Genomic DNA, 13745 nt, shown 5'->3' on the forward strand with positions numbered 1-13745 from the left:
TTTTTTTTTTTTTTTCCCAGAACTTAAGTCATTTTAAGTGACGTATATTGGCATATCTTCACATGATTTCTGAAAGGCATTTTTAGGTTTGTCATTGTGTTAGAAAAACTCAGAATTGTAAGTACTTTTCTCCCCATGCAAAAAGAAGATGCTACCTGTCTGTGACTTAGAAATGCATACCTGAGAGCTGGAGAAGATGAGACACAGACACTGTATCCACAAATAGGGAGCTAGAGAAGATTTATCCCAGATTATTGCAAAATCATGTCAGAGGAGAACTGCAAGGTAGTACAAGAGATAAGAAATGAAATGCTGTTTGTTAAGCCAAGATGCACCATTGTTTGGTCTCACAGTGGCAACATAGTAGATGCCTAGAGAAAAATCATAAGAATGGGACAGGTATGGATTTTTATTTTATTTTATTTTATTTTATTTTATTTTATTTTATTTTATTTTATTTTATTTTATTTTATTTTATTTTATTTTATTTTATTTATTTTATTTTATTTTATTTTATTTTATTTTATTTTATTTTATTTTATTTTATTATTTTTTATTTTTTTCCTGGTTTATCATCTCTGTTAACTATGTCAGATTCTGCAAAAGAAAGGGGATTTTCTGAGGTGGATGTGTCTTTGTCTGTTCATGTTTAATAACACTTTCTTCCATTAGTTTTTCCAATATTTCTTTTGGACTCCATTAAAGGTTTTGGCATCCACATCTTGTGACAATGACATCTACAGTGTAATTACTGATTATATGGAAAAGTAATTCCTGATCTTTGTTCATAAACAGTCAGTTAATTTATTTTGATGAAATAATAATTACCTCCAATTCTTGTGCTCTTCACCACTTTCATATGATTCATGATTTTAAAAATTGTCGTGATGATTAAAAAAAAAAAAAGATTTAAAAATCATTTCATTATTTTAAAAATCATCATGAAATCAGTCTTCTACAGGCTCCACGCTCCCTTTTTTTTCTAAAGAAGCTTTCCATACCTCTGATCATCCTTGCTGAAGTGCCTTTTCAGGTTTTCTATATCTTGAAGTTGTAAAAGCTTGAATAGACCTTCACAGTTATAGACGTGGACTCATCATGGGTTTAAGTATGGGTAAAATATTGTTTTCTCTTGTGTTTGTTAACCTTTTTATAATAATTTTAACATGCCTTTTTGAGTTCCAGAGAACACTGAGCTAAAATTTTTAAAGAACTACTCACCATGACAGCAAGATCTCTTCCTGAATGGTAATAGCTAATAGGTCTCAGCTTTGTTTGTATATATAGTCAATGATTTTACCCACATATTTATTATTTTGTAGTGGTCAACACTGAATTTCATCTGCCATTTTATTGTCCAGTCATTCAATACTGTAGATGTCCCAGAGGCATTTCACAGCTGATAAAACTAAATATATCCTGAAGGATTTTGTACTATTGTTAATTTTTGTCAGTTTACCACATGCTCCCTTTTCTAGATGATTTATAAATCAATTGAATAGGACTAGGAAAAATCTTCCATTTTGGAGGCTGGTCATTTTTTTCTCATCTCTTAACTAGGTATTTATCCATGTGGAGATCTAACATCTCGTATAATGACAGCTTCATTTACTTTGACCTTTCATAAGGCATTTTCATTACTTCGACATGATAAACTCTGAAAAAACATACCTGGCTAAGGAGGGGTAAGAAACAGTTTTTCCACAGAAGATCTCACACAAGAAGCATCCTCCAGCTATTGTAATATGGCATTAGATCTACATTCTCCAGATCATCTGGAAAAAAAATAAAAATAGATGATAATCAACATCCATTCCCCACTGAAAAAGATGACATGAGATTTTCCAGGCCATGGAAGAGTTGGATCATGTGCTACTATTATTCCTATATATATAACTAAGAGAATGCCCAACGCATAAGCAGATTCATGGCACAGATCTTCTAACAGTAAGAACCACAGAACCAGCTGCTAAGAAACAGATAAGAAATTGAGCCGTTGTCAATGCATACTGATGAGAAAACATGGAAAACATTCAACCATGCCACCAAAGAGAATATCCTGACTAGTTTAGATTAAAGAAATCTAAACTCTCACCCAAATAATTTCTATCTTTGTTTTGTTCTATCCATCATTTATACTGTAACTGCTACAGTTTCCTCTGCTCTTCATATAACCAGTAGCAATTCATAGACTGAAGGGCATGCAAGTTTTCACAGTAGTAGAACATTTGTTAATGTATTCAATGATCACAGAAAGTAATCTGTTTGCTCAGGCTCTAGTTTTGCTCCCAGACAGTTTCTCATGTTGTTCTGAGAGCAGAAGTCAGAGAGCAAGATCAAAGAATATTTAAATGTGGTTAATAAAAAATGCCTAGTTTAGGTGGTTTGCATTATTTATCCCATCCTTTACTCAGTCTGACACAACTCCTGGGTCATGGTAAAGAGTTTTTACTTTTCATCTTCATGGAAAATTGAGACTAAATTTTTATTTACCCATTGGCAACAAAATACTGCTATTTATCCCAGCTAATGAGGGGGAAAAATAATGTGACAATTTGTTACTTGAAGATAAGAAACAGTGAAGGATTCTTTCTCACTTTTTCTTCTCTGTGCCTGTTGTTTCACATTTGATTTATGTTCTTTACATTCCTTCCTTTCTCTGTTTAGAACAAGAACAATGGAGACATATGACAACATATCTAGCAAGAGGCAAGAATAAATACCAGGCATTTACATTAATAGTACCAGAAAGAATTTACAGGAAGACAGGATACATGAAAAATACTGTCAACCTGGATAAAAATGCCTATAAATACACATGTACAGCTCTGACATTTTATTCCAGTGCATGACTCAATATAACCCTGCAACAATGAATGCCCTTCTATTTCAAAAATGATCAAAACATTTTAAGCTGAATTCTGATATACTTATTTCAACTTAGTAAAAGTTTACTTTGACAAGAAATCCAGTTACTTGGAACAACTTGTGGATCTGTTAACTTTTCAGAATATATGGAAGCATCAATCTGCAAATTAATTGCCAGTTAATTGAGAAACCTCATTCTGCTTCTTTTCTTTATCTGTTTCTAACATCTGATTTCTACATACTGCAGAATAAAAAGTAAAGTTAAAAAGTTAGAATGTTCATATGTCACCACATATCAACTAGAATGGCTTTAGCTTTGCTTGAAAATAAATAAATAAATAAATAAATAAATGCAACCTCTAATGTATATCTCAAATAGTGGAAAATATACCCTTGTCTGTTCTAACAGAAGAGCTTCTAGACCTTGCATAACAACATTTTTAAAGGTTTGATTTTATGTAGTGAGAACACCTTCACTGTACACATTTTGTTTAACATTTAGATGTTTTTAAAGCAGTGTTTCAAAGAGATTCTAAATGTGATTCTGTATGACAGAACAGGTGGAGCATAAGATGACTCACAGCAGAACAGATGAAAGGACTATCAAAACCAGGATACTTCCTCCAACAGCTTCTTACACCAGATGTTTCAGAGGAATAAAATAAATAAATAATTCACTAGCTAAATGTGTGAAATTCGAGTAGGAGAGGTGTAGTAGGGAGTGCTCTTTGTGGAGCTTGGTTGGGTTCTTTTACATGTATGTCACAACCATGATGAGACTGATGACCTTTACAACATCATCCGCAGTAGGTTATTCAAAAAGCCTACTGTTCAGATGACCACTTTGACCTTTCCCAATCTATCTGCTTTGATATACTTTGGAAGCAAAAGGCAAATATTCTAAATAGTCTCTTATCCACCCATGCTTTCTTCCATTAATGTCTCTATTTTATGCTCCAGGCACATTCAACAGCACTGAATTCCACAGTTCAGATGAATTCACAAAGCAGATATTTACCAAAAATAAAAACAGAAAAAAGGATGAAGTTACACATACTTGAAAACAATGAAAATGACAGATACAAAATCAATAATTAAAAAATGTGTATTTCAGAATTAAAAATACATTTACATATACTCATCAATATATTTATTTGTAAATGACTGAAAAGTAATATTTATAGCTTTCTCATAGTTTATACTACGCTTATACTATGTTTACATAGTTTATACTTTAGATTATTATTTCAGTACTTTTTAATGGCCTGAAATACAGGAATGCAGTGTTTGGAATAATAAATGACTATCATAAGAATACAAGGCTGTAATTCACTGAAAGAACTCAGCAGATTTCATAAACTAGGATTCAAAAGGTTGATTGTTTTTTTTGAAGTGCTGTAGAACTCAGAGACTGAAATATAGCTGGGCATCTAGTGGAAAGCCATTTATTATTATTTACAATATATTCCAAATATTTATCTGATCATGTAAGGTTTTTCCAAAAGTAAACTTCCCCATATCCCACTTTTGCCAAGAACAGCATATCATAGGCAAGTAATAACACAGATGGCTTCTTCTACATAACTCCATTAATGAGCTAGAATAAGGGCATATATGCTCAGAATATAACTGAGCATATATTTGCATGTGTATGATAGTTTTTTTATTTACTCGATACTTTGTCCCTTTTCAGATATCATCAGTGAGTAAGACAGATCTAGCTGTGAGGGAAACTAGATTGAAGTTATCACACCTCACAAAAGCCCTGAATGGTAATAACTTTTTAACATTATTAATTATGAGTTGCAATTAAAGTTCCAAGTTAACACATTTACAAATTATGGCTGTGAGAATCCCAATGTACAGCTCTGGTGAAGTACTGCCTGTAGCTGAGAAACAGCCAAAAGTTGAGACTCCTTTAAAATGTACCTATTATCACTGAAAATATTTTTCATTCATTTTTGTTAGGAAACAGTCTCTGTCTTCAAGCCATTAAAAAATAAAAACAAAAAAAAAGTTTGTTTATGATTTTGTTTCCATCATTTTTTAACTTCAGAAGCCATATTTAGATATCAACCCAATCAAGGTTTCAATGACTTATCAGTTGATGACTTATGCCATTTCTTTACCACATTCAATAAAATAAAATAAAATAAAATAAAATAAAATAAAATAAAATAAAATAAAATAAAATAAAATCATGGTAAAAAGGCTTGAAGTGCAAACATTTTGAGGATATGATATACCTACTCAACCTGGTAGGCAGAAGAGATACAATGTGTCCAAGAGTCATGAAGAATCTGCAGTTTTCAAAATGTGCAAAATTAATCTTTCTTATCTCTCACTGGAGTTAAAAAAGTTGGCCAGGCTTCAGAAAATCTCTTTGGATTTTACATCTGAGAGAAAACAAGTAAATGCATCAGCTTTCTTATTTTGCACAAATACTTGTCATTTCAAGTAACTCATCAGTTTGCTTGTCCATTTTAAGAATGTTGCTGTATTGATGAAGTACCAAAAGAAGTAATCAGGGAGAAAGATAGTTCCCATCCACAAATCCCTCAAGAATGTCACAAGTTGATTCTACTTTTAATGTTTTAATATGTTTCTAAATATGAAATAAAAGAGTAAGTCTGTTGGGAGAAAATTCCTCAGAAAGCTTCAAAAGATACCTAAGCTTTTCTAAACCCTGGCAGGTTTACAGGGGAATAATCCATTGTTAAAAATGTAGAAAAAGTTGTAAGAGTTGTATTATTTTTAACCCTATATGTATTTTATAATCCACAGCATATGTGGTATTGAATGACATATTCTTTAAAATAGTGGAAGGACTAAATGCAGAGGTGAGAAGCTTAGATGAGTGCTATTTGTGGGGAAAAATACTAAATAAGCATCCTGCTTTTTAAAATCTTGTTGCATAGCAAATTAATGATGTTTACTCTTCATATTTCATATGAAATGGACATTAATTACCCATGCATGCTTTAGCGATTTGCAGTTCACATGGCAATACTTATAAATAATCATAAGAAAATGCTTGGGGAGATTCCTTCATTTGACAGAAAGAATCAAATTTCTGCTCTCAGCTGATAACTTAGGCAAGAAGTGCATCTGGGAAAAAAATTTCAAAGGCTGGAGAGATGGAAGAAATAAGAATAAAAATGATGTTGGGGAACTATTATATACAGAGAAAAAGTTAAAGAACACATTCTTATTAGCTGATCAAAGAAAACAGAATTGTCTTGATTACACAGAGTATGGTATCTCTGGAGAGATGAAATAGTGAATACCAAAGGACGAATACCAAAGGACTCTTTAAAATGGTATATGCAAAAAACCAAACAAATAAACAAACAAACAAAAAACATTGTGACCCCCAGATACTGAAGCTGTACACACAAAGATTAAATCAACTTCCTTGAAAAATAAGAGTGTTAAACATTTAGAAGAAACTTAAGTAGTGGATTTCTCATCTCTTGATGGCATCAAATTATGAAAATGTTTTTTAGGAGGATATACTTTAATGAAAAACAGCTAGGAAAAAGCTACTGAATGGAAACTTGGTATATTGGGATTAGGTTGGAAAATGTTATGTTCCATTCTGTTGTTAACACTTAAACATTTCCTAAATACATTTATTGGTGAATTATGTGAATAATTTGAATACGATGGTGTCCTGGTTTTGCATGAGATAGAGCTAATTTTCTCATAGTTGTTGCAGAGCAGTGCTTACACTATGTAAAGATCTTTTCAGCTTCTTGTGCTGCCTTGCCAGTGAGGAGGCTGAGGGTGCAGAAGAAGCTGTGAAGGTACAGAACCAGGACAGCTGACCCAAACTGGTCAAAGGAATGTGATGTCATGTGAGGCAACAAAAGTTGGCTGGGGAGCTGGCATTGCCTGGGGATTGGATAGGCATTGGTCAGCAGCTGGTGCGCAATTGTGCATTGCTTGTTTTGTATATACTTTTGTCATCATTATTATATTTTTCCCTCCCTTTTCTATCCTATTAAACCATTTATATCTCAACCAATGAGTTTTACCTTTTTTCTGATTCTCTCCCTCATTTTACTGTGGCAGGAGAGTGAGCAAACGGCTGTGCAGTGCTTTTCTGCCTCCCGGGTTAAACCTCAACAGATGGAGAATTTATCAGAATTTTCTTCCCTATTCTACAGAAATTTATGCTTATTTAGAAGTCTTTCTGAGTTTTGTCTTTCATAATCACAACTATTACATCTCAATGCCTCCCTGTTTTTCAAGGTATTACATTTGTAACAATATCAAAATAAATGTGTCTTTATCACCACAAACAGTTATATATAAAAGAATATTTGATAGGATATTTTCAGTTAGGTATCCAATCACAATTACAGTCAGGGTTAGATTTACTTTGCCAATGTCATCACCTATGCCAATATTATAACATGGATGTATGTTTATAACACAAATTAAGTAGTTTTTGAAAGACTAGGTAATTTAAACTTAATACCTCATCATAAAGATAGGCAAATCAGAGAAAGAATAATGAAGAAGACATTTGTCTCATTTTAATCTAGCTCTCTAAAAGTTATTTTATGTTATCATTAGGTTCTTTCTTTAGTTATTGTGGACAGGAAAATCCAGAGAACAGTTTTTTTCCTGTGTGTTAATACCCTTGGATGGGATGACTCAGCCTCTGGAGTAGGCTTGTATACCTCTGCTATCTGTGAAAACTTTTGGTTAGACTGGATACCTGCTTTTATGTAATTAAATATAGGCAAGATGAATGCCTCTGCAGCACTTCCTACTTCTTACTGTCTATTCAGTGTTGTTTTGATAGTACATGCCCGTGGATTTCTATTTGTCTCGGAAATCCATACAGATCCCAGAGCAGAAACTTTGTCAGCCGTCCAGTTACTTTTCTCACCAGGAGTAGAGAAGCCTCGACTTCTCTACTCAGTTGACTCAGGCCACCCATCTACTTTTCTGCTGTTGTGGGATATTGGGATCTTTGGACAAGACCACAAGGTTTGAAATGCTTATGTGAGTTCCCCTAGTTGTGAGAAAATGCATATTACCTAACTCCCTCTTTTTAAATAAAAGATGGCCAAAGATATTACATTTTTTTTTCCTACCTCTGCTACACTCCACTTGCAGATTTGTGGTTGAATTGCTATCTCATACTGCCTTTGCTACTATCTTCTTTGTGTCCAAGCACTCTGTTAATAGTGCACTGTTAACAGTGCATCCACAACAAGCAGTGAGGCTTTTTACCAGTGATGTGAGGGGGGCTGGAGTCACACCTGGCACTGTGACTACGTATTAATAATTTAATAATTATTAAAAATAATTATTGAAAATATTTTAAAATTATTAAAAAATATTTTCTCTCTTTATTGAATAAATAATTACTTCAACTAGAATATCACCAGTGGACCAGACAGAAAAACATCTTTTGAAAGCACTCTTCTGATTACTTCAAGCAATTTCATAGGGTTATGTTACCTCCTAAACTGGTGTTAAAATAGCACCAAAATATTTTGCTTTGTTAATAGAACTGATTTTAATTGGAACTGATTTTAATTCACCTACACAAACAAATAGATATGAAAAAGTATGAAAACAAATATATATGAAAATATCTCCTGGAAAATCCAGGTAGTCAGAAAGTGATTTGTTTCACCTTTAGAAATGATTTTAAATTGGCCAGATTATATGTTAACCCTGTTTTTGTACCCTAACTTGTCACTAATTCAGATTATTATATCTCTTACCCTACCTATGCTAGCATCTAACTGTGGTGGTTTCACACTGATGGGCAGCCAAGCTCCACCAAACTGCTCCATCACTTCCCTCATCAAAAGAACAGGGAGAGAAAATACGATGAAAAAAGGATCAGGGGTTAAACTAAGGACAGGGAGATCATTCACCAGTTACCATCACATAAAAGACAGACTCAGAATAAGGGAGATTAATGCAATTTATTGCCTATTACTAATAGACTACAGCTATTAGAACTAAAAATAAGCTAGAGATTCCTTCCCATCCCCATCCATCTTCTTCTACCTCCTCCACCAAAGCAGTGCAGGGGAGTGGGAAAAGGGGGGCTGTGGTCAGTCCCTAATACTTCATCTCCACTGCTCCTTCACTGTCACTCGCTTCCCCTGCTCCACGTGGGGTACGTCCCACAGGATGCTGTCCTTCCCAAAGTGATCCTGCAAGGGCTTCCCACAGGCAGCAGGTCTTCAAGACCTGCTCCCACATGGCTCCGTACAATGGGGTCCATCCCCCAGGAGCAAACTGCTCCAGCACGGGTCCCCCATGGGTGGCAGCTCCCCCTGGACTCCCTGCGCCTGCATGGGCTCCTCTCCACGGGCTGCAGCTCCAGACCAGGGCCTGCTCCTGTGGGTGCTCTCCATGGGCCGCAGCTTCCTCCAGGCCACATCCACCTGCTCCACCGGGGGCTCCTCCGCGTGCTGCAGTGTGATCTGCTCCCTGTGGGACCCATGGGCTGCAGGGAGACAGCCTGCTCCACCAGGGGCCTCTCCACAGGCTGCAGGGGAACTTCTGCTCCATGCCTGGAGCACCTTCTGCCCTTCTTGTGCACTGACGTTGGGATCTGTAGGGCTTTTCCTCTTGCATTTTCTTACTCCTCTCTCCCAGCTGCTGTGGTGCAGCAGATTTTTCCTTTCTTAAATCTGCTCTCACAGAGGCACAACCAACATCACTGACTGGCTCAGTTCTGACCAGCAATGGGTCCTTTTTGGAGCTGGCTGGACTGGGTTCTAACCAGCTGCACCTAACATGGGAGAGCTGCTGGGCTCTTGTCACAGAGGGTATCTCTGCAGCCACCATGCTACTAAAATCTTGCCACATAAACCCAATATGCTAATACAATTAGCAATTAGTCCTAAAGCCCTTGCATGCCCCCTCAGTCTCCTCACTGGCAGGGCAGCACAAGAAGCTGAAAATTCCTTACTTATTGTAAGCACTGCTCTGCAATACTACAGGCTTGGAGGAGAGTGGCTAGAAAGCTGTGCAGAGGAAAAGGATCCGGGAGTGCTGGTCAATGCTCACCTGAACATGATCTGGCAGTGTGCCCAGGTGGCAAAGAAGGCCAACAGCATCCTAGCTTGTGTCAGGAATAGTGCAGCTAGCAGGACCAGGGAGGTGATCGTCCCCTTGTATTCTGCTCTGGTGAGGGCAGCACCTCAAGTACTGTGTTCAACTTTTGGCTTCTGACTACAAGAAGGACATCAAGTCCCTGGAACATGTCCAGAGAAGGGATGTGAAGCTGGTGAAGGGCCTGGAATATAAGTCCTTTGAAGAGCAGCTGAGGGAACTGGAGTTATTACGTCTGGAGAAGAGGAGGCTCAGGGGAGACCTTATTGCTCTGTACAGCTACCTGAAAGGAAGCTGTGGGGAGCTGGGGGTCGACCTCTTCTCACAATTAACCAGTGATAGGACTAGAGGGAATGGCCTCAAGTTGTGCCAGGGGATGTTCAGATTGGAAATTGAGAAATTTCTCCTCAGGCATTGGAATCGTTTGTCCAGGGAGGTGGTAGAGTCACCATCCCTGGGGTTGTTTAAGGGAAAGTTGGACCTGGCGTTTCAGAACATGGTTTAGTGGGTGACATTGGTGTTAGGGGGATGGTTGAACCAGATGATCTTGGAGGTATTTTCTAACCTTAATGATTTTATGTTAGAAGCATTTTACTCCTCTACCTTCCTGATGGCAAAGAGTCACTAACGTACTTCAGTATTGTTCCAGTGATCACAGACAAAAATATAATTTAATAGGACACAAATACCAAGTTTCATAGTTTTATACCACAATGTCAAGTAAAGAATAGATGTAGTTGTTTAATGGCCATTGTGTTAGCCCACACTTTAGGAAATAAACACAGTTTGTCTTCACAGTTTTTCTGTGCGATGTCCAAGCAAGTCATTCTCCTCAGACCATCATCTGTAAAGGGGAATGATCAGGTTTTGTCACCTGACAAGAATAGTGAAAATATTGGTACATCATCTATACAAGTAGAAGTTTGATACTTTAGAATGAGATACAGCCTCTCTCAAATTAAGTTAGACAGCACCTGGTCCAGAGATGATTCGTGACTGGCCAACCCAGAATGTTGGAAGAGCTGGTACATAAGTGCCTGTATCTGCTTATACAGACATGTTTAAATGGACACTCTTAGCCCATAGCAAGTATTTCCAAAGTCACATACAGTCAATCAACTTCTGTTCTTTGTTCAGGTTATTGGTCAGAGATCTAGAAAACAAACAAAACAAAAAAAAAAAAAAAAGGAAAAAAATAACATGAGAAGTCACCATCTTACAACAAATGACACAAACTTCAATTTCTTTAAGTATAGGTAAAGCAGCTGTAAGGAGATATGGTAAAACTGTTTAACTTTTACATTATGATCATCTCCAGATGAGCATAACCACCCACTCCACCAGATCTAAAATAAGCACCATGGTTCTCTCTGTCCTTCTCTTCTCTCTCTCTCTCTCTCTTTTTTTTCCCCTAGCAGAAAAACACCACAGCTGAAAAGAAAGGCTTTCCAGAATTGCTGTCTCTACCTCAACAACTTGGGATTTTAAAGGAAAGGATTCTGTTCTTCCAGGATATCAGTGGACTGCTTTCTAAAGCATAAAAGCAATGTAGAATAAGAATAATTATAGTAAATTATATCTTAACATGACCCTTCAGTAAGGGCCCATTTCACATGATCTTTGCAAAGCAAAACTCTGAGAATATGTTATAATACCATTACACAACATTAGCTTTTTTAAAATTTTTCTGTGTGTGTATGTAATTTCAGAGAAGCAATTATATTTATATATTTTTTCAGAATAATAAGAAGGAGCGAGAAACATTTTAACAATAATCCAGAACCATGTATGTCATGGCTGCTTGAGGCTTACTAGGTCAGCAATTCCCTGAAAGAAAACATCACACAATAAAAGTGAAATATAAGTCAGAGGAGAACTGAAAAAAAAAAAGTCATAATGGACAAATAGGATCGGCAGAAGAGTGCACTAGAATACTTCAGGATGAAGACAACCCTTAAAACAGCAGGAAGCAAATTACACCATCTGTTTAGAAAACAAACAAACAAACAAGAAAAACACTTATTAAAGTACCTTTAGGGCTGCACATAAGCAGTGTCTCAATTGCCTTTTTCAGCATGTCTATTACTGCCCCAAAAATGCTTCAGAAGAACAACCCACTGAGACCTATAATCTGTAGTCAAAAGCAATTATTATAAATGCATCTGAAAACATAGCTGTTTTCAAAATCTCACCACGTATTTTCAATGGTATCTCAGAGTTCTAACTCTGATGTGATGTCAGAACCTACTAAATTTTAGACAAGCAACTTCAAATAAATATAAGGTATCTGAGCATTTACAAGTTATATACACAGATGATACAGCAATGCCAAGAAGATTTGATAGGACTTTTGTCAGTGTTTTTGCAAGAATGAATTTTTTCCAAGGTTTAAAACAACACTTAAGATTCTTTATATACCAATATCTAATCTATGTACAGTATATAGATGAAAATTAGACTTAAATTTGGGTAATGAGCTATTTAAATAAAAATATACAAAGAAACAAATAGGGAAGGAAGTCTTTTCACCAGCTCCCACAAGAAAATATCTGAGAAAGAGCTAGGGAGAAAAATCATTCCAGATCTTTTTGTTGTTGTTGCTGTTCATGCTTGAAAGCTTAAAAAGAGTACAGATAAAGGAGTTATCTACTTAGGCAGAAATACAGGTGTTTAATCTTTGGCCTGAATCACAACATGAAATTCCTCAAACTATTTGGCAGGTTACATATGGGGGCAAAAATGGGGAAACACACACTAAAGTGATCAATGTACCTATACTAAGATATTAAAATCACATCATCCTGCCTCTACATGGATAACTGGTCTCATCCTTGGAGTTCTATACAGTTCTGTAATACCATACCGTTGTTATTAGCCTTGAGCTTTATATTAAGCTTGAACAGCCTCAGAAATAAGGCTTGTCAAGCCTGCTGTGTCTGAACTTATCTTGACCTGCATACAGGTCAATGTACATACAAAAATGTATGCATACATTTTTCCTTCTACCATTTTACAATAACTACCTGCAATTTCACATAGCTTTTGGCTGTCATTTGTTTATTGAGACTATTTAAATTAAACTACAACACCTGTTTTTCAGTCGGGTCTTGCTTACATCCAATTTTCCAGCTGAGTTGATTCAAGCCCTAACAAGATCAAATTCATTCAATGGTCATCTGTGTTAAAGCAATATCCCTTTCAAACTTTTCACCTTATCTACCTACCACAAAAGGAGAGTCCAGTATGCTTTTGGCTACTTCTCAAAATAAAATGGCAAACGAGTATTTCTGTGTTAATAACAAGTGAAATAAGTTGCTAATTAAAAAAAATAAAATACTCCTCCTCAAAGTAAAAACAAAACAAAACAAAAAAAAACTCCTCCTCAACACCTCTTGTTGATCAAAACATATAAATCTCATAAAAATTTATAGGCTTACATGGAAAACTATCTCTAAGATATTGCTAGGCTCTTGCACATAAACAGACTGCTGGCAGCTAATCTCTCTGATTATGCAAAGATGGAATTATAGTACAAATTACTGATGGGCTCATAGGCTTGAATTCCCCACTTCAAAAAGTGGATTCTTGCTTTTATGTTCTGTGACAAATGACCTACCTAGCTGTTCACCCATGCAGTGGAACAAGCTCAGAAGCTGATAGGACTATCAGTGGTGAAACTTGATTGTAAAAGAAACTCATTCACCCTGACTGCTAGCAGATTGTCTCAATATAATTAATGTTATGTCCTCTCTGTCAGGTTTATGTTTTGCTTTCATTCATCA

At 36.0% G+C, this 13745-nt stretch overlaps 1 long non-coding RNA gene across 1 annotated transcript; it reads right to left on the reverse strand.

The window, feature by feature from the left end:
* Positions 1–10621: 10621 nt before the first annotated feature.
* LOC110351585 (uncharacterized) lies at positions 10622–12968 on the reverse strand. The gene is made up of 3 exons (XR_011806726.1): positions 12827–12968; positions 11995–12094; positions 10622–11116 (listed from the first exon to the last, which is right to left on the reverse strand). It is a non-coding gene; the product is annotated as an uncharacterized lncRNA (long non-coding RNA).
* Positions 12969–13745: the final 777 nt, after the last annotated feature.

Source organism: Anas platyrhynchos, chromosome 1, assembly GCF_047663525.1.
Source record: "Anas platyrhynchos isolate ZD024472 breed Pekin duck chromosome 1, IASCAAS_PekinDuck_T2T, whole genome shotgun sequence".
Taxonomy (NCBI): Eukaryota; Metazoa; Chordata; class Aves; order Anseriformes; family Anatidae; genus Anas; species Anas platyrhynchos.